This window comes from Scyliorhinus canicula, chromosome 9 (genome assembly GCF_902713615.1).
Source record: "Scyliorhinus canicula chromosome 9, sScyCan1.1, whole genome shotgun sequence".
In the NCBI taxonomy this organism is placed as follows: Eukaryota; Metazoa; Chordata; class Chondrichthyes; order Carcharhiniformes; family Scyliorhinidae; genus Scyliorhinus; species Scyliorhinus canicula.
The window spans coordinates 37,982,279-38,008,153 of record NC_052154.1 but is presented as its reverse complement, the minus strand read 5'-3'; the positions used below and the strand labels follow the sequence as shown (position 1 = coordinate 38,008,153).

Here is a 25,875-nt window from a genome sequence, read left to right as displayed (position 1 = left end):
TCTTTAAATAGCCTTTCAACTAGGTAGTTTCAGCCTCTTGCTGTCCCAGACAAGACTGCTCTACTTTAAAATATTATTACTTTTTTTAACTATCCTATTTGGAAAGAATTGTGGACTCAGAGTCAGACATTAGAACACAACTCCTCTCTCTCTCTCAAAGCTTCTCCAAACTCACTGCCTCTCTGTCTTTTTGAGCTCCACTTGGCAATGACCTCATGTCCCGAAACCGGAAACACATTGGGCAGGATTCTCCGTGCCCGGGACACCTACAATGCGTTCCCTGATGGAACGGACAAAAAGGTGTCAGGACAAAATCAGGATCGGTGCCGGATGCCAACCCAAACATCATGTTCCGCCCCCTTGCTGGCGGTGTGAACGGGTTCCATGCCGTACGCCAGCAGGAGCTTTAGTGGGCCCAGCGCCCAATGCTTCGCCCTCCCATGATACTCCGGTTCTCATGGCCGAGGATCACGTGGGCAAGGTTCACTTGTGGTCTCTATACCGTGAACCTCACATGGTGGATCTTGCAGTGGACCAAGGGGGCTCCTTGGCCCACAGCGAGGTTCACCATGCCAGGACCACCATGGTAGAGACCACCCGAGCCCATCAAGCCCCACACTGCAAATCAGCCCTGACCATCCCCCCCCCCCCCCCCCCCCCCCCCCCACCGCACAGCAGCCCCAACCCTTGAATTGCCTGGGTGCCCCTCACCCCGCCCTGCTGACCCTCAGGAACCCCTGTAATAGGGGGGCCCCCCACCGGGACCCCTCTATTAGGTAGACCCTCCCACAGGGACCCCAGAATTAGGCGGACCCCCCCCCCACAGAGACCCCTGTAATAGGGAGGACAGGAGGAGATCAACCATGATCGAATGGTGGAGTAGACTTGATGGGCCAAATGGCCTAATTCTGCTCCTATATCTTATGAACGTATGAACCTATGACACCCCCACAGGTACCCCAGTAATATTGAGCCGCCGCCCCCCCCCCCCCCCCCCCGACAGGGGCCCCTGTGTTGGGGGAACCCCCCACTGGGACCCCTGTGATAGGAAGACCCTTACAGGGACCCCCTGAGTAAAGGGACCCGCCAGTGATCCCCTGACTAAAGGGGCTCCCCAGGAACCCCCCAGTGACCCTCTGACTATGGGAACCCTCCCCACAAATTCCCACCCCCACCCTCAGAAAAGACCAGTCCAGACAGGGATTGCAGGAAGTATTATACCTGTAATACTTACCTTGAAGCTCCACCTGTCTATTCCTTGAAGGGGAGCAGCTGTGTCTGCACCTGGTTCCCACGGATCCACTGTCCGAAGTCCATTCATGGCTTTCAAATAGTGATTGACAGCTTGTCAAAACCATCTGCAGCTTTGATCCATTCATATCCCTTAATGCTTCCGTGGCCTAAGTGGTGAAGCCCCAATGTTTGTAAACATTGTCCACATCAAAGAGATGATAGGTCAATAAGTGCATTCCAATCACTCAGGCGTGTGATTTCACTGCACTTTCACCTCCTGCAGTGCAGAGATTGAACGATTTGCGATGTGGAGGCGGCTCGGGGCTGCTTTGCAGTACAGGTGGGTCAGACCACTTTGCAGTGTGGGGGGGGGGGGGGCAGTGTTGGCTGGCCGCGGAATTCTGCTATCGGCATGCTCACATATCAGCCCGATGTCGAGATTCCGCTGCGAATCCCTCATATACCACACCATGCATACATTGCATGGCATGGTGTGGGACACTGAATTACATCCCGCTTTATGACTTCAATGGGAGCATAAACTAGTGCAATTCAGCTCTGGCGGGAGAACATAGGACGGCATTCTCTGTTGCCCAACGCCGAAATTGTGAACGGCGATCGGGTGGCGAATGGCTCCCGATGCTGAAATCGCGGCAGGCAGTGGTTTGACGCTGGGTCACGATGCTCTGCCCCTCCAAATTGGCATCATCGAGACGCGCACTGTGTGCAGTTGCAACCCATTTGAATATCATTATTGTAGCAAGGGCAGCACGGTAGCACAAGTGGCTAGCACTGTGGCTTCAAGTGCCAGGGTCCCAGGTTCGATTCCCTGCTGAGTCACTGTCTGTGGGGAGTGTGTACGTTCTCCCCGTGTCTGCGTGGGTTTCATCCGGGTGTTCCGGTTTCCTCCCACAGTCCAAAGACGTGCAGGTTAGGTGGATTGGCCATGATAAATTGCCCTGAGTGACCAAAAGGATTAGGAGGGGTTATTGGGTTATGGGGATAGGGTGGAAGTGAGGGCTTAAGTGGGTCGGTGCAGACTCGCTGGGCCGAATGGCCTCCTTCTGCACTGTGTGCTCTATGTTCTATGTTCAATGGTGGAATACTTTCTCTGGCACAGATTTAATTTTTTCTGGAAAATATCCCACTGGCCTCTCTATTCCTGCATCTTCATCTTGTAATAGAACTGCCCGGTCCCCAGGTTACTGGTATCCGTGGCCATTTTAAATGGTCGGGGAAAGTCCTGAGCAGCCAGCATCTGTTCATCTACTAACATGGCCTTCAATCTCTCACACCCTACTTGGTGTTGGCTGGACTACAGCGGTTTCACTTGTTTTTTCAACATGTCCAACATGCATTATATTTCAGTCTCTAACTTCTTCCACCGGGCAGGAGATACAAAAGTCTGAGAACATGCACAAACAGACTCAAAAACAGCTGCTTCCCCGCTGTTCCCAGACTCCTAAACGACCCTCTTATGTACTGACCTCATTAGCACTACACCCCTGTATGCTTCACCCGATGCCAGTGTTATATAGTTACATTGTATACCTTGTGTTGCCCTATTATGTATTTTTCTTTTATTTTCTTTTCTTTTCATGTACTTAATGATCTGCTCAGCTGCTCGCAGAAAAATACATTTCACTGTACCTCTGTACACGTGCAATAAACAAAAAAAAAGTCAGTTTCCGTGGTTTAGTCAAGACAGGTGTGGCTTTATTGGTTCAGTCTTTCTTATGTCTACACCATGAGTAGCTAACAGAGTTCCCCCTGGTGTTTCCCTATACCTTTGTCTATACTCTTTCAATATCTTGCGTAATGCACTCAGTCTTTTCTGATTGTCGAATGAATGTGTAACCAAATTTGGAGACAAACTATAAGCAGTATCGGCAATGTTGAGTGGAATATTTGATTCATTTTTGATCAATAAACACTCTTCAACCCCTCCAAATTTAATTCTCTCTTGTTCTTCACATGGCTTCCTTCAGGAACAAGTACAGCTGAGGGTTCAATCCTCTCAGAGTTTGTTGACTTTATATGCATCATTCTTGGAGTTACAACTTTTACCTCCTAATCAGAGTTTCAGAATCACAGCCCTTATCCCCTTTTGGTAATACGGGTTGAAACAATTCTAGATTTCAATTGTTCTTTACTTTCAGGATCAGAGAATGGCACGTTATTAATGCCACAAACTTTCTGGTTGTTGTTAATAGATAGGGTGGTAGAACCACCAAATGGTTCTCATCCACCTTCTTCTTAATCTTTAAAAACAATTGATTACTGACTATCCAATCCCCATTGCTCTTTGCTTGTTTTATCTTGAAGAAGCACTGTGGACCTTTAAAAGAATGTGGGTTAACCAAGCGTTTGCTTGCTATCACTTCACAGTCCTTACTGTCTCCGCCATGACTGACTAACTAATGCCATGCTATCATGTATATTTTTATTCAAGATGTGGAGATGCCGGCGTTGGACTGGGGTGAGCACAGTAAGAAATCTTACAACACCAGGTTAAAGTCCAACATGTTTGTTTCAAACACTAGCTTTCGGAGCACTGCTCTTTCCTTAGGTTCATTCACCTGAGGGAGGAGCAGTGCTCCGAAAGCTAGTACATAGAACATAGAACGATACAGCGCAGTACAGGCCCTTCGGCCCTCAATGTTGCACCGACATGGAAAAAAAACTAAAGGCCATCTAACCTACACTATGCCCTTATCATCCATATGCTTATCCAATAAACTTTTAAATGCCCTCAATGTTGGCGAGTTCACTACTGTTGCAGGAAGGGCATTCCACGGCCTCACCACTCTTTGCGTAAAAAACCCACCTCTGACCTCTGTCCTATATCTATTACCCTTTAATTTAAGGCTATGTCCCCTCGTGATAGCCACCTCCATCCGCGGGAGAAGGCTCTCGCTGTCCACCCTATCTAACCCTCTGATCATTTTGTATGCCTCTATTAGGTCACCTCTTAACCTTCTTCTCTCTAACGAAAACAACCTCAAGTCCATCAGCCTTTCCTCATAAGATTTTCCCTCCATACCAGGCAACATCCTGGTAAATCTCCTCTGCACCCGTTCCAAAGCTTCTACGTCCTTCCTATAATGGGGCGACCAGAACTGTACGCAATACTCCAAATGCGGCCGTACTAGAGTTTTGTACAACTGCAACATGACCTCATGGCTCCGGAACTCAATCCCTCTACCAATAAAGGCCATCACACCATAGGCCTTCTTCACAACCCTATCAACCTGGGTGGCAACTTTCAGGGATCTATGTACATGGACACCGAGATCCCTCTGCTCATCCACACTACCAAGAATTTTACCATTAGCCAAATATTCCGCATTCCTGTTATTCTTTCCAAAGTGAATCACCTCACACTTCTCCACATTAAACTCCATTTGCCACCTCTCAGCCCAGCTCTGCAGCTTATCTATGTCCCTCTGTAACCTGCAACATCCTTCCGCACTGTCTACAACTCCACCGACTTTAGTGTCGTCTGCAAATTTACTTACCCATCCTTCTGCTCCCTCCTCTAGGTCATTTATAAAAATGATGTGGAGATGCCGGCGTTGGACTGGGGTGAGCACAGTAAGAAGTCTTACAACACCAGTTTAAAGTCCAACAGGTTTGTTTCAAACACGAGCTTTCGGAGCACGGCTCCTTCTTCAGGTGAATGGAAAGGCTTGTTCCAGAAATGTTTATATAGACACAGTCAGAGATGCCCCGGAATGCGAGCACCTGCAGGCAATCAAATCATCAAAGATGCAGAGAGAGAGGTAACTCCAGATTAAAGAGGTGTGAATTGTCCCAAGCCAGTTCAGTCGGTAGGCCTCTGCAAGTCCAGGCTTGTTGGTGGGGGCCGAATGTAATGCGACATGAATCCCAGATCCCGGTTGAGTCCGCATTCATGCGTGCGGAACTTAGCTATAAGTTTTTGCTCAGCAATTTTGCGTTGTCGCGTCTCCTGAAGGCCTCCTTGTAGAATGCTGACCCGGAGATCAGAGGCTGAATGTCCTTGACTGCTGAAGTGTTCCCCAACTGGAAGGGAACAGTCCTGCCTGTTGATAGTCGCACGATGCCCGTTTATAAAAATGACAAACAGCAACGGCCCCAGAACAGATCCTTGTGGTACGCCACTCGTAACTGAACTCCATTCTGAACATTTCCCATCAACCACCACTCTCTGTCTTCTTTCAACTAGCCAATTTCTGATCCACATCTCTAAATCACCCTCAATCCCCAGCCTCCGTATTTTCTGCAATAGCCGACCGTGGGGAACCTTATCAAACGCTTTACTGAAATCCATATACACCACATCAACTGCTTTACCCTCGTCCACCTGTTCAGTCACCTTCTCAAAGAACTCGATAAGATTTGTGAGGCATGACCTACCCTTCACAAAACCATGCTGACTATCCCTAATCATATTATTCCTATCTAGATGATTATAAATCGTATCTTTTATAATCCTCTCCAAGACTTTACCCACCACAGATGTTAGGCTCACCGGCCTATAGTTACCGGGGTTATCTCTACTCCCCTTCTTGAACAAAGGGACCACATTTGCTATCCTCCAGTCCTCTGGCACTATTCCTGTAGGCAATGATGACCTAAAAATCAAAGCCAAAGGCTCAGCAATCTCTTCCCTGGCTTCCCAGAGAATCCTAGGATAAATCTCATCAGGCCCCGGGGACTTATCTATTTTCACCTTGTCCAGAATTGCCAACACTTCTTCCCTACTCACCTCAATGCCATCTATTCTAATAGCCTGGGTCTCAGCATTCTCCTCCACAATATTATCTTTTTCCTGAGTGAATACTGACGAAAAGTATTCATTTAGTATCTCGCTTATCTCCTCAGCCTCCACACACAACTTCCCACCACTGTCCTTGACTGGCCCTACTCTTACCCTAGTCATTCTTTTATTCCTGACATACCTATAGAAAGCTTTTGGGTTTTCCTTGATCCTACCTGCCAAAGACTTCTCATGCCCCCTCCTTGCTCGTCTTAGCTCTCTCTTTAGATCCTTCCTCGCTTCCCTGTAACTATCAAGCGCCCCAACTGAAACTTCACGCCTCATATTCACATAGGCCTCCTTTTTCCTCTTAACAAGAGATTCCACTTCTTTGGTAAACCACGGTTCCCTCGCGCTACCCTTTCCTCCCTGTCTGACTGGTACGTACTGATCAAGAACACGCAATAGCTGTCCCTTGAACAAGCTCCACATATCCAGTGTGCCCAACCCTTGCAGCCTACTTCTCCAACCTACACATCCTAAGTCATGTCTAATGGCATCATAATTGCCCTTCCCCCAGCTATAACTCTTGCCCTGCGGGGTATACTTATCCCTTTCCATCACTAATGTAAAGGTCACCGAATTGTGGTCACTGTCTCCAAAGTGTTCACTTACCTCCAGATCTAACACCTGGCCTGGTTCATTACCCAAAACCAAATCCAAAGTGGCCTCACCTCTTGTTGGCCTGTCAACATATTGTGTCAGAAAACCCTCCTGCACACATTGTACAAAGAACGACCCATCCAATGTACTCGAACTATATCTTTTCCAGTCAATATTAGGAAAGTTAAAGTCTCCCATAACAACTACCCTGTTACTTTCGCTCTTTTCCAGAATCATCTTCGCCATCCTTTCCTCTACATCTCTAGAACTATTAGGTGGCCTATAGAAAACTCCCAGCAGGGTGACCTCTCCTTTCCTGTTTCTAACCTCAGCCCATACTACCTCGGAAGAAGAGTCCCCATCTTGCACCCTTTCTGCCACCGTAATACTGTCCTTGACTAGCAGCGCCACACCTCCCCCTCTTTTGCCCCCTTCTCTGACTTTACTAAAGCACCTAAACCCCGGAACCTGCAACAACCATTCCTGTCCCTGCTCTATCCATGTCTCTGAAATGGCCACAACATCGAAGTCCCAGGTACCAACCCATGCTGCCAGTTCCCCTACCTTATTTCGTATACTCCTGGCATTGAAATAGACACACTTCAAACCACCTACCTGAACACTGCCGCTTTCCTGCGAAGTCAAATCTGTGCTCCTGACCTCTCTACTCTCAATCTCTCGCACCCCAAAACTACAATCCAGGTTCCCATGCCCCTGCTGAATTAGTTTAAACCCCCCCAAAGAGTACTAACAAATCTCCCCCCCAGGATATTGGTGCCCCTTGGGTTCAGATGTAGACCATCCTGTCTATAGAGGTCCCACCTTCCCCAGAAAGAGCCCCAGTTATCCAGAAATCTGAATCCCTCCCGCCTGCACCATCCCTGTAGCCACGTGTTTAATTGCTCTCTCTCCCTATTCCTCGTCTCACTATCACGTGGCACGGGCAACAACCCAGAGATAACAGCTCTGTTTGTTCTCGCTCTGAGCTTCCATCCTAGCTCCCTAAAGGCCTGCCTGACATCCTTGTCCCCTTTCCTACCTATGTCGTTAGTGCCAATGTGGACTACGACTTGGGGCTGCTCCCCCTCCCCCTTAAGGACCCGAAAAATACGATCCGAGACATCACTTACCCTTGCACCTGGGAGGCAACATACCAAACGTGAGTCTCTCTCGCTCCCACAAAATCTCCTATCTGTGCCCCTGACTATTGAGTCCCCAATTACTAATGCTCTGCTCCTCTCCCCCCTTCCCTTCTGAGCAACAGGGACAGACTCCGTGCTAGAGTTCCGCACCCCATGGCTTACCCCTGGTAAGTCGTCCCCCCCACAAGTATCCAAAACGGTATACTTGTTACTCAGGGGAACGACCGCAGGGGGTCCCTGCACTGTCTGCTTCTTCCCAGTCCCTCTTACAGTTACCCATCTATCTCCAGTCTTTGGTGTAACTACTTCCCTGAAGCTCCTATCTATGACCACCTCTGCCTCCCGAATGATCCGAAGTTCATCCAACTCCAGCTCCAGTACCATAACTCGGTCTTGTAGGAGCTGGAGCTGGCTGCACTTCCTGCAGGTAAAATCAGCAGGGACACTAACAGCATCCCTCACCTCAAACATCCTGCAGGAGGAACATTGCACTACCTTCCCTGCCATCCCACTTAATTTCAACCAAGTTCTGGTAAACAAATATAAAACAAATAAAAAAATAATAATATAATATAGCACTTACCTGCTCACCCCAATGGGTCTTATTATTAGGTTAGAGGAGGAGGGCGGGTGGGAGACACTACACGTGTAGTGTCTCGGGTATCCGCTCCACCACAATTTATTGGCTAGGAGAAAATCCTTCCCAGAAGTCCGCGGGTCGTACTTCCGGTTCCCGCCTTATATTATCTTTGCTCCCACTGGCACCCCGCCGCTCTCAATGTGTCCCCTCCCGCTCTTTTCAATGTCCCGGCTGTCTTACCTCTCGCGCTCTTTTCAATGTCCTGGCTGTCTCTCCTCCCGCGCTGTTTTCAATGTCCCGGCTGTCTTACCTCTCGCGCTCTTTTCAATGTCCGGCTGTCTCTCCTCTCGCGCTGTTTTCAATGTCCTGGCTGTCTCTCCTCCCGCGCTGTTTTCAATGTCCCGGCTGTCTTACCTCTCGCGCTCTTTTCAATGTCCCGGCTGTCTCTCCTCTCGCGCTGTTTTCAATGTCCTGGCTGTCTCTCCTCTCGCGCTCCTTTCAATGTCCTGGCTGTCTCTCCTCTCGCGCTGTTTTGAATTTAAGTGTTTAAAACAAACCTGTTGGACTTTAACCTGGGATTTTTATTCAAAGCAGGCATGCTGTAGGAAATATTTGCACCAAAGTGGATGCAGTGGGTTTACTGCAAGAGGCTGTAACTAATTACTTTTGTTTCATGTGCTGCATGCACTACTTCCTTCTGACTCTCTGTAATCATGGGCGAGGCTACAACTTTACTCTTGCCAAATCATTCCCCAAAAGTAGGTCCACTCCACCCGCTGGGCATTCCTTAACCACTCCGACAACTATTGAACTTGACACTAAACCACACTCGTGTGGCAGCACGGTAGCATGGTGGTTAGCATAAATGCTTCACAGCTCCAGGGTCCCAGGTTCGATTCCCGGCTGGGTCACTGTCTGTGCGGAGTCTGCACGTCCTCCCCGTGTGTGCGTGGGTTTCCTCCGGCTGCTCCGGTTTCCTCCCACAGTCCAAAGATGTGCGGGTTAGGTGGATTGGCCGTGCTAAATTGCCCGTAGTGTCCTACAAAAAAGTAAGGTTGGGGGGGGGGGGGCGGTTGTTGGGTTACGGGTATAGGGTGGATACGTGGGTTTGAGTAGGGTGATCATTGCTCGGCACAACATCGAGGGCCGAAGGGCCTGTTCTGTGCTGTACTGTTCTATGTTCTATGCTGCCCCTTGCTACCGTGCTGCCCCTAGGTTGTGGGGCTGAAACCCATGCAGACATGAGGAGAATATGCAAACTCCACACAGACAGTGACCCGGGGACGGGATCGAACCCGGGTCCTCAGTGTTGTAGGCAGCAGTGCTAACCCCTGCTGCCCTAACTCCCACAAGTCCAAGGATTTCCTTGCAACTTCCAATATGCTGAATGGAAGTTTCCCACCTTGTTACAATGGTAACATCTCGGCTTCCAAGTCTCACCTCCACCCTCAATACCTTCATTCCTGGTCTGAGGAGGAGATCTCAACATATTCCTAGCTATCAATTCCTTACCTTCCCACCCTCCCACTTCCTATCCTTTTCAAAATTATGGGGGCAATGGAACAAAAGTTTAAATTAATGGATTAGCTCCTAATTGCTGCCTGCCTAGCAGTCTTCAGCCTCTAGTCTACCTTACTATAGGAGGTAGAAAACCTTTAAATTGCTCTAAGGGAATGACGTCACTTCCAGCATCAAAGGTAGTTACAACCTCAAATGTTCGTACCCACCTATCAAAATGTTTCTGCTTAACCCTTTCGAATTCTCCGAGTCTGTCCCGACTGTCTCCTTAAATTCTGAAACTTTTGTCTATATGCTTCGGGAACCAATTCATATACATTTTTGCCTCATCATAATTCTTCGACACCCACTCTGACAGGGAAGCATAAACTTGCTCTGCCCGTCCCGCCAATTTACTCTGCACGGTTAATGTCCACTTTTCTCTTGGCCACTCTATTTGAGTTGCTATTTTCCCAAAAGCCCTAAAAATGTTTCTCCATCCTTCTCCTTGAATTTGGGGAAGACCTGTATAAATTTCAACATATTGCCACTGGGTTCTGTTCTAGGATTAAGCTCCCTTCTACTTTCTGGCAGCTTCCCACTCAGTTCTTGTGCCTTTAGCTGGAAGGATCTCGCCCTTTGCTTTTTCCTCTCTCTCTTATTCCCTTCGCTCTCTCTCTTTCTTTGACCTCTGTCTCTTTCTCTCTCGCTCTCTAAGTCCAAGCTCCTAATTTCCAGCTGCATTTCTCTTGCTCTGCCTTGCTGCCTCAGCTCCATTTCTTTTTCTTTTTGCTGCATTGTGGTAAATGTAACTCCGTAATTCACACTGTATTGTATATACATGAGACCATGCATTTGTAAGCGCAGTTGCGTTGCCCGACCACTAGGGAGAGTAGCGCTGGGAATGCTTAGGAGTTTGTACAGGGCTCCACCCTTGGCTCCGCCCATGACTCCTCCCCCTGGACTGCTGTATAAATACCAATGCTCAGAGCCAGTCGCTCAGTTCATCGAGAGTTCAACGCGGAACAGGCTGGCTCTGTTGTAAGTAGATTAAAACCACTGTTCATATCTTAAAGCACGTGTTCAGTGAATTGATGGTTCCATCATGCATTTCCAATTGTTTCACGTGTAACTGGATTTTAACCAATTCTACTGATTGTTGCCCTGACCGACACTGTGTTTCCTGCATTTCTTTCAAATTTAAATGTTGAGAAATCACTTCAATTATCTCCACCTTTTCAGCTCTAGCCAGTACCTTTATCTTAATTCACCCACCAATTTGACTAGTTTGTCTTTGTGAAGCTCTTTTAAATAAACCAGAGATAAGCCGCCCCCCTTTCTGATAAGAAAAATTGTATCAGCTTCTTGAGCCATCCTGTTATGTCACTACAAGCCTGATGTCTCTTTTAATTTACATTGCAGCCCAAATTGGCCGGGTGATTGTCCCTTTAAGGGTAACACAGCAGCATAAATGTCACCTGGTTTGGGGGACCAATTGGGAGTGTGAGTGGGTAACATGTAGGGGACTAGGGCAACCATATGGGCTGCTGTACAGTTTTCCTTATTGATAGATACCTTTTGTGTTTCTAATGAAATCTGTTGTGCGTCATTACAGTGCAAACATTGGCATAGATCTGTTGGGCCAAATGATCCTGGCTGGAATTCTCCGGCTGTTGCAATTCACTGTTCCTGATGGCAGTGCATCCCTGCCTGCAGGTTTCCTGGCAGCATGGGGTAGTTTCAGTGGGAAATCCCATTGACAAGTTACAGGAGTATTGAATCCTGCTCCCAGGGAATGGCATGCTGCCAAGGAACAGGTGGCTGGGGAACTGGAAAATCCAACCCCTGTTTCTATCGATCCTTTGCAATTCCTTTTTTTTAAATTTAGAGTACCCAATTATTTTTTTCCAATGAAGGGGAAATTTAGCATGGCCAATTCACCTACCCTGCACATCATTTTGGGTTGTGGGCATGAGACCCACACAGACATGGTGAGAATGTGCAAACTCCACACGGACAGAAACCGGGGCCGGGATCGATGCCGGGTCCTCGGCGCCGTGAGGCAGCAGTGCTAACCACTGCGCCACCATGCAGTCCTGAGAAAAACCTAACTTTCTCTAAAAAGAGATACATTTGGGTTTCTATATAAAAATATTTATGGGAATTAGAGCAGTGGAAATATGGGATGGGATTCTCTGCCCCCCGCCGGGTTGGAGAATCGCCCGGGGCCGGCGTCAATCCCACCCCCGCTGTTTCCCGAATTCTCTGCCACCTGAGATTCAGCGGGGGCGGGAATCGCGCCGCTCGGCGGACCCCCTGCGGCGATTATCCGGCCCGCGATGGGCCGGAGTCCCACGGCTGACAAGCCTCTCCCGTCGGCATGGATTAAACCACCTCTCTCACCGGCAGGATTGGCGGCGCGGGTGGGCGCCAGGGTCCTGGGGGGGGGGGGGGGGGGGGCGCGGGGCAATCTGACCCTGGGGGGTGCCCCCACAGTGGCCTGGCCCGCGATTGGGGCCCACCGATCGGCGGGAAGGCCTGTGCCGTGGGGGCACTCTTTTTCTTCCGCCCCCGCCATGGTCTTCAACATGGCGGAGGCGGAAGAGACCCCCTCCCCTGCGCATGCGCCGGTATGATGTCAGCAGCCGCTGACGCTCCGGCGCATGCGCGGACTTACGCCTTTCGGCCCCGGCTGGCGTGGCGCCAAAGGCTGTTCACGCCAGCCGGCGGAGCGGGAACCACTCCAGCGTGGGCCTAGCCCCTCAATGTGAGGGCTTGGCCCCTAAAGGTGCAGAGACCTTTGGGGCGCCCCGATGCCGGAGTGGTTCACGCCACTCCAACACGCCGGGACCCCCCGCCCCGCCGGGTAGGGGAGAATCCCAGCCCTTATTCCAATTTTAATGCTGGAAACAAGAACTGGCAGCAGGACAGGACCAGAACGTAAGTTTCAAATTTATTTTTCAGGTTTTCTTTTGGTTGGAAGGGACTGGATCACTCCTCCAGACCTCACAAAGAGCTTTGAACATCCTCTGACTGACTTGTACCCAGCCATGATCCTAGTAAGACACCCTCTCCCAAAGCTCCTTGTTCCAGCCTCCTATGTTGCCATTCTCGGACGAGAGGCTGGAGTGGATGCTGCTTTTTGAGTGCTGGGATCATCCTTGCTGTGGTTGGCTATGACCTCCTGCCACCAGTTTTCTCTCCTGCCATTGGACTCACAGTCAACCTGGCTAGCTGCTAAGCAAGAGGCGGGCCCAACAATATTCCAACGAGGCCCTGCCACAAAGTTTGGCAGAGCCTGTATACCCTCAGGTTCACCAGAACAATTCCAAACTCCCTGTGCCCTCCTTGACTCCCTGTTATTACTGGGACCTACACATATGTATTACTGTCAGTTCAGGATGCAACATCTGATATTTAGTACCCAGCTTTGAGTTTCTCCCTTTCAGGGTTTATTAGTTATTGACCTTTGACTTCTCATAAATCAGCAAGTAAAATATGGCACGGGTGTTGATGCTGGGTCCTCAGCAGCTTCTATTCTGAAGAGGATAATTGTTTCAAATTGTATTGAACAAAAGACCCAAAGACTTTGAAAATACAGTCAGTGGACAAACGTCAGTCCCCTGTTTGAGGTAGCATTTATTAGGTTACATTGAAAAACCAGGGGACGGAATTTACAGGGGATGTTGGGGTTGTACAGGGCCCAACTATCTCCAGCATAAAAGTGAGGGGTGAGCCCGATCCTTGCTTGGCTGGTCTGCCCCACAAGCATTTCACTGCCATTGGGCTGATAATTGACTTGAGGCGAAACGTCTGCCGCCATCTGACAAGGAAGTCCTGCCTCTGAATGCTGCTGACCAATTAAACGGTCAGAAAGTTTCTGGTTCCAGCAGCGCCACTGGGTACTACGTCTAGAACACTATCCAGTCCTCATTGGCGATTGTTAATGGAACCAGATGCAAGAGACTGGCAGACCCCTGCAACGTTGGCGAGTTGGTTGGGGTGCTGTCTTGCTATCCCAGTTGGTTTTATCGCTAGATGGGAAGATCGCTGAATAGAACCCTGGCTCAATTTACCCCATAGAGACATGGATGTGGGAAGACTGTGGGTGGTCTCTGATGGGCAGAGGGTCTTGTAAATGAGGTACCACTCCCTTACCCATCCACCAGCCTGAGCTGTGAGAACTGCCAGGCTGCACACTTCGTGAGGACCTCTTCCACCAATGCATTAATCTAAGCTGTGGAAGGAAAAGCCCCTTAATTGCCCATTAAAAGGCCACTTAAGGGATTCAATTGACCCATAGTTTTCCAGGCCTCTCAATGCTTCCCCAGCTGTTGGAGAAATGGTTGTGGGATTAGGGGACCCAGTTTAATGGTGAACTCTACCTGCCCACCCAACCTGGGCCCTAAAATCTAGCCCCGTGACACTGGATTTTTAAAAGAATAATCATTTCAGGTCATAAATTTCTCCAACTCAGAAAAGAATGGATCACAAATGGAAACATTTGTCTGAAGGGGATATCTTATAGGTTTTAAGCCCAGTTGCATTGGCAGCAGTCCTGGAAATTTCTGTTGTGAAGACTATTGTGTCCTTCCATAAAACTTCCATGGATTGGCAACCAGAGTCGGATTGCCTCTCCACTCCTCCTTTTCTACCTCAAATTTATTTTGGCTGTATTTCGCCTGACCTTCTGAATCAAGCAGGGCAGGATTTGGATAGTGCAGGCCACCCTGGGGCCTAGCATCGAGAACAGCTGATCCTTCTCTACGATACTTCCAGCGTTCAAAAATCAGTTCTATCCCCTCTTCCTCACACCATGTTACATCTTTAAAGGCTGCAGAGCTTCATCAGTGTCTTCTCAGTCAGAAGTCTTTATTGAACTGATTCTACGATGGCAGCTTACAGGGATTGCCTCGTGGCACAGGTCACCCAACTATGGAAAGTCATATCATGTAGAAATGATCATATTTCAAACCTAAACACAAGGGGAGGGATTCTCCGACCCCCCCACCGGGTTGGAGAGTCGCCAGGGGTCGGCATGAATCCCGCTCCCGCCGTCCTCCAAATTCTCCGGCCCCCCAAAAATCGGCCCGGCGTGAATCGCGCCGCCCGCCTCGGAGAATGGCAGGGACCGGCGCGACTCAATGGGCTTCAGGGCTGCCCGAATTCTCCAGCCCGCAATGGGCCGAAGTCCTGCCCGTTTTTTGCCAGTCCCGCTGGTGTGGATTAGACTAGGTCCCTTACCGGCGGGACCTGGCGGCGTGGGTGGGCTCCGGGGTCCGGGGGGGCGCGGGGCGATCTGGCCCCGGGGGGTGCCCCCACAGTGGCCTGGCCCACGATCGGGGCCCACCGATCTGTGGGTGGGCCTGTGCCGTGGGGGCACTCTTTTCCTACGCATCAGCCGTGTCAGCCTCCGTGATGGCCGGCGCGAAGGTGAACGATGATGTCAGCAGCCGCTGACGCTCCCGCGCATGCGCGGACTTGCATCGGCCGGCAGAGTCCATTCGGCCCCGGCTGGCGTAGCACCAAATGCCTTCCACGCCGGCCGGAGGATTCTACACCTTTGGGGTGGGCCGACGCCAGAGTGGTTCACGCCACTCTGTCCTGCCGGGACCCCCCGCCCCGCCGGGTACGAGAGAATCCCGCCCAAGATTCTTTCACTGATCCATAAATAAATTAAGTTTCCCCCCCAATAACTCTTTAATTCCAATATCTTTTCTTCTTAAAGTCATTTATTGAAACTGCACCAGTCTTTAACCATAAGTATGTGTGTGTGTTTGAGAAAGAGCCAAATATTACTGAGAGCTGTATTGCCCACCAACCCACCCCAGTAGAAAAGGCAACCGTGACATGACCAGCTTATGCACTGGCAATGGCCTTAATTAATTAATTATGGGACTTCCATCCCTCAAGAGCTGCCCATCAATGATTGGCCAGGTACTGGGTAGTCCCACCAGCGCCAGAATTTAGTAGTGGCCACTGCTGGAACTGCAAGCAGTCCGGAGAAGGAAGACAGGGATACTGTACTGCACAAAGGTGAATCCGGGGATTTTGCTTATGGAGGGATCAGAGACCATAGTGAGGAGGAACAAAGGGGACGAGGGGGCCGGATTTTGGATGCCAGGGAGTGAATCACAAGGTGAGAGGTAACATATTGGTGAAACCCTCAATGGTCACAGGGAACCCTCAACGGAGGCAAACCTCTTCTTTCTTGCCTTTTCACCGGAGATGGTGGAGTAGGGGCTTGCCTCCTTCCTTCTTCAGCCACACATATTTTTGTGGCAAGGGTGGAAACATGTCCTTAATTGGTCATTAGGGGAGACAGTGGCGCAGTGGTATTGTTGCTGGACTAGTAATCAGAGACCCAGGTAATGCTCTGCGAACCCGGGTACAAATCCCACCATTGCAGATAGTGAAATTAGAATGCAATAGAACTCTGGATTAAAAGCCTAATGATGATTATGAAACCATTATCAATTGTTGTAAAAACCCATCTGGAAGTCTGTCATCTTTACCTGGTCTTGCCTGTATGTCACCCCAGATCACAGCAATATGGTTGACTCTTATGCCCTCTGAGATTTGCAATAAATGGCCCAGCCAATGATGACACCATGCCATGAATTAACAGTAGACATCAGGATAGGCGGGATGGCTGATGCCTTACCCACCCACTGTATTATGGAGGATGGGTGGGAAGGCGGTGGGCTGGCCATCTATTTTTCATGCCTCTACCCCCCACCCCACTCCCTGCCCCGCGTGGAAATACACAGGTTGGGGTGCCGTAAAACTCCCCACATTATTATCCTTCTTGTAGCTTCCTTAGTGCTCCAAAAATCACATTATTTACTGTAATGTTGTCAACCCTGGGTCAATCCCCAGTTACTTTAAGAAATGTTACCTTGCTTATCGCGTGGACGAGTGTACTGGATCTCTTCAGTGACCGCGAGTTATGGCCTGTCTTCCACTGGTATGAGAGACCTATAATTCATGAGTGCTGTAGACGTGGAAGAGCTATGATGGTCTGCTATATGATAAAAGGATAATGGAAATCATGGATGGGATATTTGATCTGTTCTACAAGTGGACACTAAAAGCATTATTTTGAGTTTTAAATTTTATTTCCTCGGTGAATTAGCCGATCTAAATGTGGTGATATTACACCCACAGAATTTTTAAAAAAAGAAAGCTCCTTTCTTTACATAATCACTTAAGAAATTTAGACAAATTATCAAAGTACTGGCCTGTACTGCAAATATATCACAATGAAGTAGAATCCTTTAATCTGGAATCTGAGTTTCTCTGAATTCTGAACTTTGTTCCGATTTATAAATATCCAACAGTCCGTTCACTACAACATGGATATCTCACTGAGTGAAAATCCTTCTGCTTTTCCTCAAGTCTTGGGCAAAGCTTGTTTTCTGGCCTACTGCAGGCAGTGCTATGGAAAACAATAGGAAAAGAGGAAGGATTTTTTTCAGATTTGTTTGGACAAGGCAAGAGAATATTTTCCTCAGTTCATTGGGCAGTGCTATTATTAAATTAGCTTCAACTGAGTGGACACACTGGTCATGCTTGAATTGTGATGCTATCCAAAAACCCCGATTGGAGCCAGTAATTTCAGTCACAACTGCAGTTTGAAATGCTGTATTTGATGTGTTGGGTATGCTGGGTCTGCGAGGACTGCGTTTACTGCAGCAGTGAGAGAGACAGGCTTCCAACACTTGAAGAAATGTAACTCTATTTTATTGAACTCTTAACTATTAAACAGACTTTAACTGTGGGTTGACACTATGCTGAGTTGACTGGAGACCTGAGGCTAACCTGACCAGACTATCTTACTGCGACATGGTGTATGTTCCAGTTGTTGCTCACAGGCTCTGGCTGTCTCAGAGGCTGGATCCCAAGAGAGCGGGAAAACTACCGCCCTATGGCTTTCTGGTCGTGTCCTGTCTGGTGATTGGCTGCTGTGTTCTGTGTGTTCATTGGTCATTCTGTGTGTCAATCATTGCCTGTGTGCATCATCATATACTTGTGTGTATATTATGACAGTATTGATTCAACATATTACCAATTCGCTTCTGCATCTTTAAAAATCTTCTTGTTCTTCATTTTTGAAGTTACTTTAACTTTGTTATAACCCCCACAAGACCCACGGGAATGACCCAATTTGGGCAGCACGGTAGCACAAGTGGATAGTACTGTGACTTTACAGCGCCAGGGCCCACGTTCGATTCCCCGCTTGGTCACTGTCTGTGCAGAGTCTTCACATTCTCCCCCTGTCTGCGTGGGTTTCCTCCGGGTGCTCCGATTTCCTCCCACAGTCCAAAGATGTACAGGTCAGCTGGATTGGCCATGATAAATTGCCTTTCGTGACCAAAAAGGTTAGGAAGGGTTACTGGGTTACGGGGATAGGGTGAAAGTGAGGGCTTAAATGGGTCGTTGCTGACTCGATGGGCTGAATGGCCTCCTTCTGCACTGGATGTTCTATGTTCTATGATTAATCTCCCCATGAGCCTCGAGGAGTATGAGCTCCATCAGTGGGATAGTTAACTCTGGACATTAAAAGTTGGCCCAGGTGGGAGCTGAGCTGAAGAGTAGTACCAATTGGGACTGTTACTTGTATATATTTTCTTTGGCCATTTGTTTGTTTTAACTCACCTTTCTGGACTCCTCCATGACTGCTAAATTGACAATGAGGGTAAAGTGGAACTACAGTCTGCGCTGCTAACCATTGGAGCTCAGCCATTATGCTTCGTGAACCATCTTGAAAATGCTGCTCTTTGGCAGACTCCATGATTTTGATGTATGTGTGGAGGACTGGACTTAGTACGTGGACCGTATGCACAATTTTTTTTAAGGTACATGCTATCATCGGGGATGATCACCAAGACGGTAATTCTTCTGACTGCCTGTGGGGACCCACCTTTAATGCCATAAAGAGCCTGACGAACCCCAAGCCGTTGGTTATCGTGCAGAGGTACCGATTTAATACGGCCAAGAGGACCCCACGGGTGTCCGTTATCGAGTTTTTGCCGCGTTTGGGAAAATGCCAGAATTTTGTAACGATGGCCCATTCCTAGCCGAGATGCTTTGGGAATCACCTTGTATGCAGAGTAAACAATATGGTGACCTAGTGAAAATTGCTGGCCAAGCCATGGCTGGACCTAAAGAAGGCAGTTGAGATCTCCGTCTCATGGGAGAGTGCTGAGAAAGGAGTCCAGGAACTCCAGTGAATGTTAGGGATGGAGATAAACGGCGTAGGGTGCACAGTGCCCCCCAGGACTAGGAACCCCGGGACCCTACCCTGGCCTGAGCACCGCCAGGGCCAGGCCCATTGGTCAAGGGCCACTATAGCCAGAAGGTATACCTACCTGGAGTCGGAGGATGATCCAATGCGACGCACACTTGTGGCAGTTGGAAGCGCAGGGATAGGATATCGCAGGTCAGCCAGCAAACTTGCCACCCTACCGGAGAAAGACACCAGCCCAGAGGCCAGATCCTCCACCACGATCAGCCTGACGACGAGGAGTGTAAGCACTTGCATTGCGTCACCACATTGCACCCCATTAGAATTACCATTCAGGTGAACGGCTATCTGGAGATGGACACAGGGGCCGTTGTTTTGTTAATTGGGAGACAGACTTTCAAGAGAATCAGGACTAGGGTTCAATGTTTGAGTTTGTGGGACACTGAGGTGAGGCTAGCCACCTACATGGTGGATCCCCTAGCCATAGCGGACATGTACAGGGTAGGTGAATTGGCCACGTTAAATTGCCCCTTAATTGGAAAAAATTAATTGGGTACTCTAAATGTATTTTTAAAAAGTGTGGTTGACGTGTGGTCTGAGTCGTCAGAAACCCGGTGCGGCAGCTGCGGACTGCGTCCAGCGGCATCACACACGGCCGGGAGCTGTGCCGTTGGCCGGGGGGGCATCCGCGAGGGGTGGGGGGTGGCCTGGGGTGGCATGTGGGGCTGTATTTGGCAGGTCAGGTCCGTACATGGCCTGTGCCAAGTTGTAAGACGCGACCGCTGCAGGTCGTCGCCGTGCACTGGCACGGCCACGGATCTGCCCATTTTTGACACAGCAGCTGGAAGTTTTACCTGGCGCCGCTACTAGGCCCTCACCGGTCCCAGAATCGGTGAGGCTACGGCGCCGATTTTGGCATCGTAAAACGCCCACAAATTCAGTGTTTCAGCCACCATTTAGCCGCTGAAACGGAGAATCCTGCCCCATATTTCTCATATAAAGTAGTGTTTTTTTAATGATTAAAAACCATGTTACTGCAAGTTTCACTGGCTCCAGCAGAATGAAGCAGGCCAAGTATTTGAGAGAATTGCCATAAATTTAATCTGATGGTTTTCTGGTTTGTCTTACTCAGCTCCTTCACCATTACTAAGCAAACATTAAGGATTTATGATTAAATAATGAGCACTGGGGAATAAGCTGGCATTTATTAGCAATTTCATTAGTTAGTCATTAAATAAAAAGCTACCTTGCAATGACGTCATCATCTCCTGTAATGACTTCAAGATAGAAGAGCAGCATTCTTTCAGTAACCTCTGATCGATCAATATAGTTGTGAGATGTTCAAAATCCATTTGAAAATTCAAACATGCTCCTTTCAGAAAAAAGCAATTTATTTGGATTCCTGTCAGTGTTTCTTTTTGCAGCCAAATAATTTATCCATGTAGCCTTTAAAATAAAGTGCAAACAAAGAACATGTCTATAACAATTTAATAATATTAAAGATCAAACACAAACAAATGGGAAGATTTTATTCCAATTGATTTCACTTGAGATCTTCAACCAGAGCTTGCATTTCTGTAGCCATTAACTTACAAACCATCACAAGGTACCTCACAATGGACGTAAAGGGGGGAACAGATCTCAAGCCACGAAGGGAAAGATTTAGACAGTGGAAGGTTGACTTGTATACATATTTAATAGGTGAAGAAGTTTGCAAAGAGAGTTCTAGAGAAGGTCAAATTAGAGGTAAACTTTGTTCCCAATTTTAGAACAGAATCATTCATATTAGGCCGGAGTCAGGGATCCAAAATGCGTGATGTGATGATATGCATAACGTAAGTTTGTACGTAATGTTATGCACGACCTCTGACCACAGGTGACATCGTAAATCATCACATTACCATGTGATCTGGGAGTTGGGGGTTGGCCGTGCTCAGAGATTACATATTCGCAGTAGTTCCATGAGAGTTGTTTAGTGTTAGTTGTTTGTTAGTTAATTTACCCTAGTTATTTTACCATGCAATTTATTCTATAATAAATCAGTTTAAACTACATGTTCTGTCATTCATCGTTCACTTCGGCCAGTCTACAGAACGTGATATGTGACGGACGATATAAGGCTAGAAAGGTTTGCAGAGATTGGTTGGGACAAAGCCGGGGTTCTTTTAATACAAAGATGAACATTTTAAATTGAAAAAAATAAATTTAATGCGTTAGCTGGGAGTGAATGAAGGAATGTTAATGCAGACTAGGGTTGATGGTTGAGTTGAATTTTGTAAAGGAGAAGCTACAGGCATCTGAATATAGGCAAACTTGAGTTTATAAGGGATAAAATGCTGACAAAGAGGGAACTGGGATAACTGAGCTGGAGTTTCAGTGGTGGAAGGTGGCTGTTTTGCAAAGGTATAAAAAGCCAGTTTGGGGTCAGGATTTTCTGGCCCCATCAGTGGCAAGCATCATCACAGAAGGGAACAGGAACATTTGGAGTGCAGCCAAAAGACAATGGACTGGATTTTCCAGCCCCTCCCAATAAACAGATAAACAAAAGCTGTACAAAACAAAACCAAGTAATTAACAGTCCGCAGTAATTAACTCTTTAGAGAAAAATGGTTACCATCAACACATACCATTTTCAGAGGGTCCTGTATACTTAATCTTCGCCAAATATGGAAAATACATTAAGTCTTCCAACCAGAATGAGGCATTTGGTGGCTTGGGGAACTTCTAGGTTAACAAAATCCACCTGTGGGCTATTAATGAAGTAAATGCAATGATGTCTGCCTCAGTCTTCGTGAAACTGACCAGTGCAGATGAGACTCTGAATATGGCTATTAATGGACAAGGCTGAAGGTCAATATCTAGACCTTTGGAAAGAGTGTCAAAGAAGGATGTCCAAAAATCGGGCAACTTCGGCACGACCAGAACATGTGGGTATGGTCTGCAGGGGCGAGTGAGCACCTGTCACATTTGTTGCTTGGGGGGGCAGCACGGTGGCACAGTGGTTAGCACATCTGCCTTACAGCACTGAGGAACCAGGTTCGATCCCGGCTCTGGGTCACTGTCTGTGTGGAGTTTGCACATTCACCCCGTGTTTGCATGGGTTTCGCCCCCACAACCCAAAGATGTGCAGGGTAGGTGGATTGGCCATGCTAAATTGTCCCTTAATTGGAAAAAATGAATTGGACACTCTAAATTTATTTTAAAAAAACATGTGTTGCCTGTGTTAGAGAAAAACGTTCTAATTCTGGCCTTAGTAAAGTGAATTCTGTGTAGAACTTTAAACTGAATTAAGCTTAACTGAGCACAGGAGGATGTGGAGTTGACCCTAAAAAGGGCCTCCTCCTACCAGTCATCTGTAAAGTTGAGCCCAAGCTCTCCTTCTCAATAAATTTTTATCTTGCCTTATCTAAATTGCCCCTTGGTGTCCAGGGATGTGCAGGTTAGGTTATGGGGCTCCAGAGATAGGATGGGGAGGTCAGGTGAGTGGGCATGGGTACTCTTTCGAAGGGTTGGTGCAGACTCGATGGGCTGAATGGCCTCCTTCTGCACTGTTGAGAATTTATGAAAAGCAAGATCGATTCTGTCTGAGGGGGAGGATGAAGTGTAGGAGGATCGTTAAGCTGGGCTATGGGGCTCCTTCTTGGAACACATACTCAAGTATCGGTGTTGCTACAGTGGACCGGATCCAGGTCAATTATATAGGACTCAGAGCCTGTTGCCCAGGAAGTTACAGCAAGCTCGATTTGCAATTTTGCGCTTTTGAAGGAATCGGCACAATTCAATAACCTCACATCAAAGTTTGAAAAGCTACATAGTGGAAGAGAGGAATGAAGCCTTGGAAGATGAAGGCTATAGTGAAGGAGGCGCAGCTGCATCAATTCTGCCATCCGATCAGAGGACGGAGTCATGGGTTAACAATTTATGCTAATCTTGAGTACCCAAATCCCATTCATTCACCTTGAGCAACCGAGAGCTCGTCAAGTCAATGAGTGGAGTTCAGAACCACATTGGTTCAATCATGTAATTCACAAGTTCTCACTGCCCACAGGGCTCCAGCTGTAAAACCTGTGGAATGGAATGTTGCTTGTCTCTATGTCTGTGCTAGAGTCCCAGGGGTAAGTTAGAATGAGGAACATACAATCCAAGCTGCCAAAGTGTAGCTGCCCTACTTCGCCCATAGGCCTCTCATTCACACCTTTTAAACATTCTGGTCTTCAATATACTTTTTCAGAGCGGAGGCAAAAGTGATAATGGATCTAATGATGCAGGCAGCTTTTCTCAGAATCCTCAATCAGTACAGGAGGGGAAGGAAGGAAAGGGGTCAGCAGTGCACACAACTCTAGTAGGAGGCACTGCATGGGGGACATGGCCAGGGGGGCTTAACCATCGACAGCAGGCTGTGGAACAGAGACCCAGATAGTGGGGGCAACTTGCCACACCGAGGGTCTATTATCAGTGAGTGTCCTAACTACACCTGTGTGCGAGGAGAGGACGTGCCTGGGCAGTCAGGGGGCAGTGCCCAGGCATGACCCTCTCCTCCAAGTGATGGGCCCACCTGAACTCCTCTGGTGAGTTCAGCTGGCCAGGTGCATGCGTGGGAGGCCTATTGTAATTCAGGTCAGCACGACCGCATGCCAATGTGAAAAGATTATATAATGGGGGAGGGGAATTATTAGACACAGAGGGCTGATAATGAAATCCAGGTTTATTGTAATGGGCTTCCCGTTACGCCACTGACTGGGCAATCGTAATGGGACATCCTCTTGGCGTAAATTGGATTTTGGGCCTCCCGCAGGATCTTGCGCTCCTGCCGCCGATTCCGGTCTCTGGAGTACAATTTGAACCATAACCTTCTGCTCAGAGCTGAGAGTGCCAGCAACTGAGCCGCAGCTGCCATGCACAGCTGATTGGATTTTTCATTAACTTCAAAGCAGGAAGATGGGTCATTTCCAGCACTGTCATGCTTCACTTTGCCAAGTGAATGTGGAGACACTAAAAACTTCTCCGACATCCACATTATGGATTCTTGCCCACCTTACATCAGCCTTTCAGTTATCTGAAACAAGATTTTGCCCTGATATGGGGTGGGGCGGATGCTGGTGGGTATGTAATTTCACACCAGTATTTATGTTAGCTAGCTGGCACTATAGTTCCCCAAGCAATTGCCCTGGAGGCCGGTTCGGGCGGGGGGGGGGGGGGGGGGGGGGGAGGAGGGTGGTGCACAGAACGGTGGGTAGTTTAAGATCATTTAAAGGCCAATTATGGAATTTTCCAGTTAGCCACTGGGCCTGGCTCCGGGAACAGGCCGCAGACTGGGGTGGAGCTATGGGCTGATGCTGCAGGGTGCTTTTTATCTGCCCCACCTTGCCTACTTAGGCCATCATGTGGAATGAATCCCTCCACAATGGTGGACCAGCAAAGCATAGAATCATACAATCTCAGTGCAGAAGGCGGCCATTTGGCCCATCGAGTCTGCACCAACCCTCTGAAAGAGCACTCCAGTCAAGCCCACTTTCCCACCCTATCTCACTTTCCCACCCTATCCCAATAACCCCTTAACCTAACCTACACATCCTTGGACACTAAGGAGCAATTTAGCATGGCCAATCCACCTAATCTGTACATTTTTGGACTACGGAAGACAACCGGAGCGGGGCGGAGCAGGGGAGCGGGGCGGAGCGGGGGAGCGGGGCGGAGCGGGGGAGCGGGGCGGAGCGGGGGGGCGGAGCGGGGGGGCGGGGCGGAGCGGGGGGGCGGGGCGGAGCGGGGGGGGCGGGGGGGAGCGGGGGGGCAGGGCAGGGGGGAGCGGGGGGGCGGGGCGGAGCGGGGGGGGCAGGGCGGGGCGGAGTGGGGGGGCAGGGCGGGGCGGAGTGGGGGGGCGGGACGGAGCGGGGGGGCGGGACGGAGCGGGGGGGCAGGGCGGAGCAGGGGGGCGGGGCGGGGCGGGGGGGGTCCACTCTGATATGGGGAGAACGTGCAAACTCCACAGTCGCCCAAGGCCGGAATTGAACCAGGCCCCTGACACTGAGGCCATTTTTAATTTAACATTTGTTGAAAGGGTGCCTCAGGATGGAATGGCCGTGGGTTCATGGTGTAGAGTTAATTTCACTCGCAAGTTCTGGTTGGAAGTTGAAATTAAAACAAAAAGTGCTGAAAATACACAGCAGGTTTGTAAAATCTGTAAAGAGAAGATCAGGTTTTTGGCATGTACCCGCCATCTGTTCTCATGAAGAATACTGTTGTAGCTCAAGAAGCGCTCTGGAGGCTTCCAGTAGTGACAAAGGGGGTTAATAACGAAAGGCAAAGGCTGGCAATTATACAGGAACAAGATGGATCTTGTCTCTTCGGCTCCATGGTCCCCGCTGCTCCCAGGGCCCTACGCAAACTCCAATTTGGCTGGGTTTTGCGAGTTCCTTCGCGATTGGCCCTGAGCCGGTCATGTGGTCGCAAGCCCACCTCCTTAAAGGGGCCACGCTACCACAGATATATCGTACCCGAATATATTAACGGCTCATCTATTGTTATTTCAGATTTCACGACTTTACATTTTGACCTTTTTAGTGTACCGATTGGCAATTAGTTGTGAAATTTAAGATTTTGAATGAGTGTAAAATGGAAATGGAGAGAAAAAGAAAAACCAAAGCTTCCACCAACATCCACCTGTATAATGTGCTGGGATAATTAAAATAACCTTAAACATTGTCATTAACATGTCATCCGTTATTCTAAAAATTAACGTAGAATTGGACGTTGGAAGAAGTGGTGTATTTAC

At 48.6% G+C, this 25,875-nt stretch overlaps 1 protein-coding gene and 1 long non-coding RNA gene across 5 annotated transcripts in view; one reads left to right on the top strand and one right to left on the bottom strand.

Moving 5' to 3' along the window:
• The window catches only part of jph3 (junctophilin 3), a 211,615-nt gene that overhangs the window by 143,151 nt on the left and 42,589 nt on the right, over positions 1-25,875 (top strand). The window lies entirely within an intron of this gene.
• On the bottom strand, positions 16,761-25,463 carry LOC119971249. 2 transcript variants are annotated; one of them, XR_005461791.1, is made up of 3 exons: positions 25,315-25,463; positions 20,350-20,549; positions 16,761-16,880 (listed from the first exon to the last, which is right to left on the bottom strand). It is a non-coding gene; the product is annotated as an uncharacterized LOC119971249 (long non-coding RNA). The 2 variants fall into 2 exon arrangements; XR_005461790.1 differs by lacking the exon at positions 16,761-16,880 and adding an exon at positions 17,160-17,294.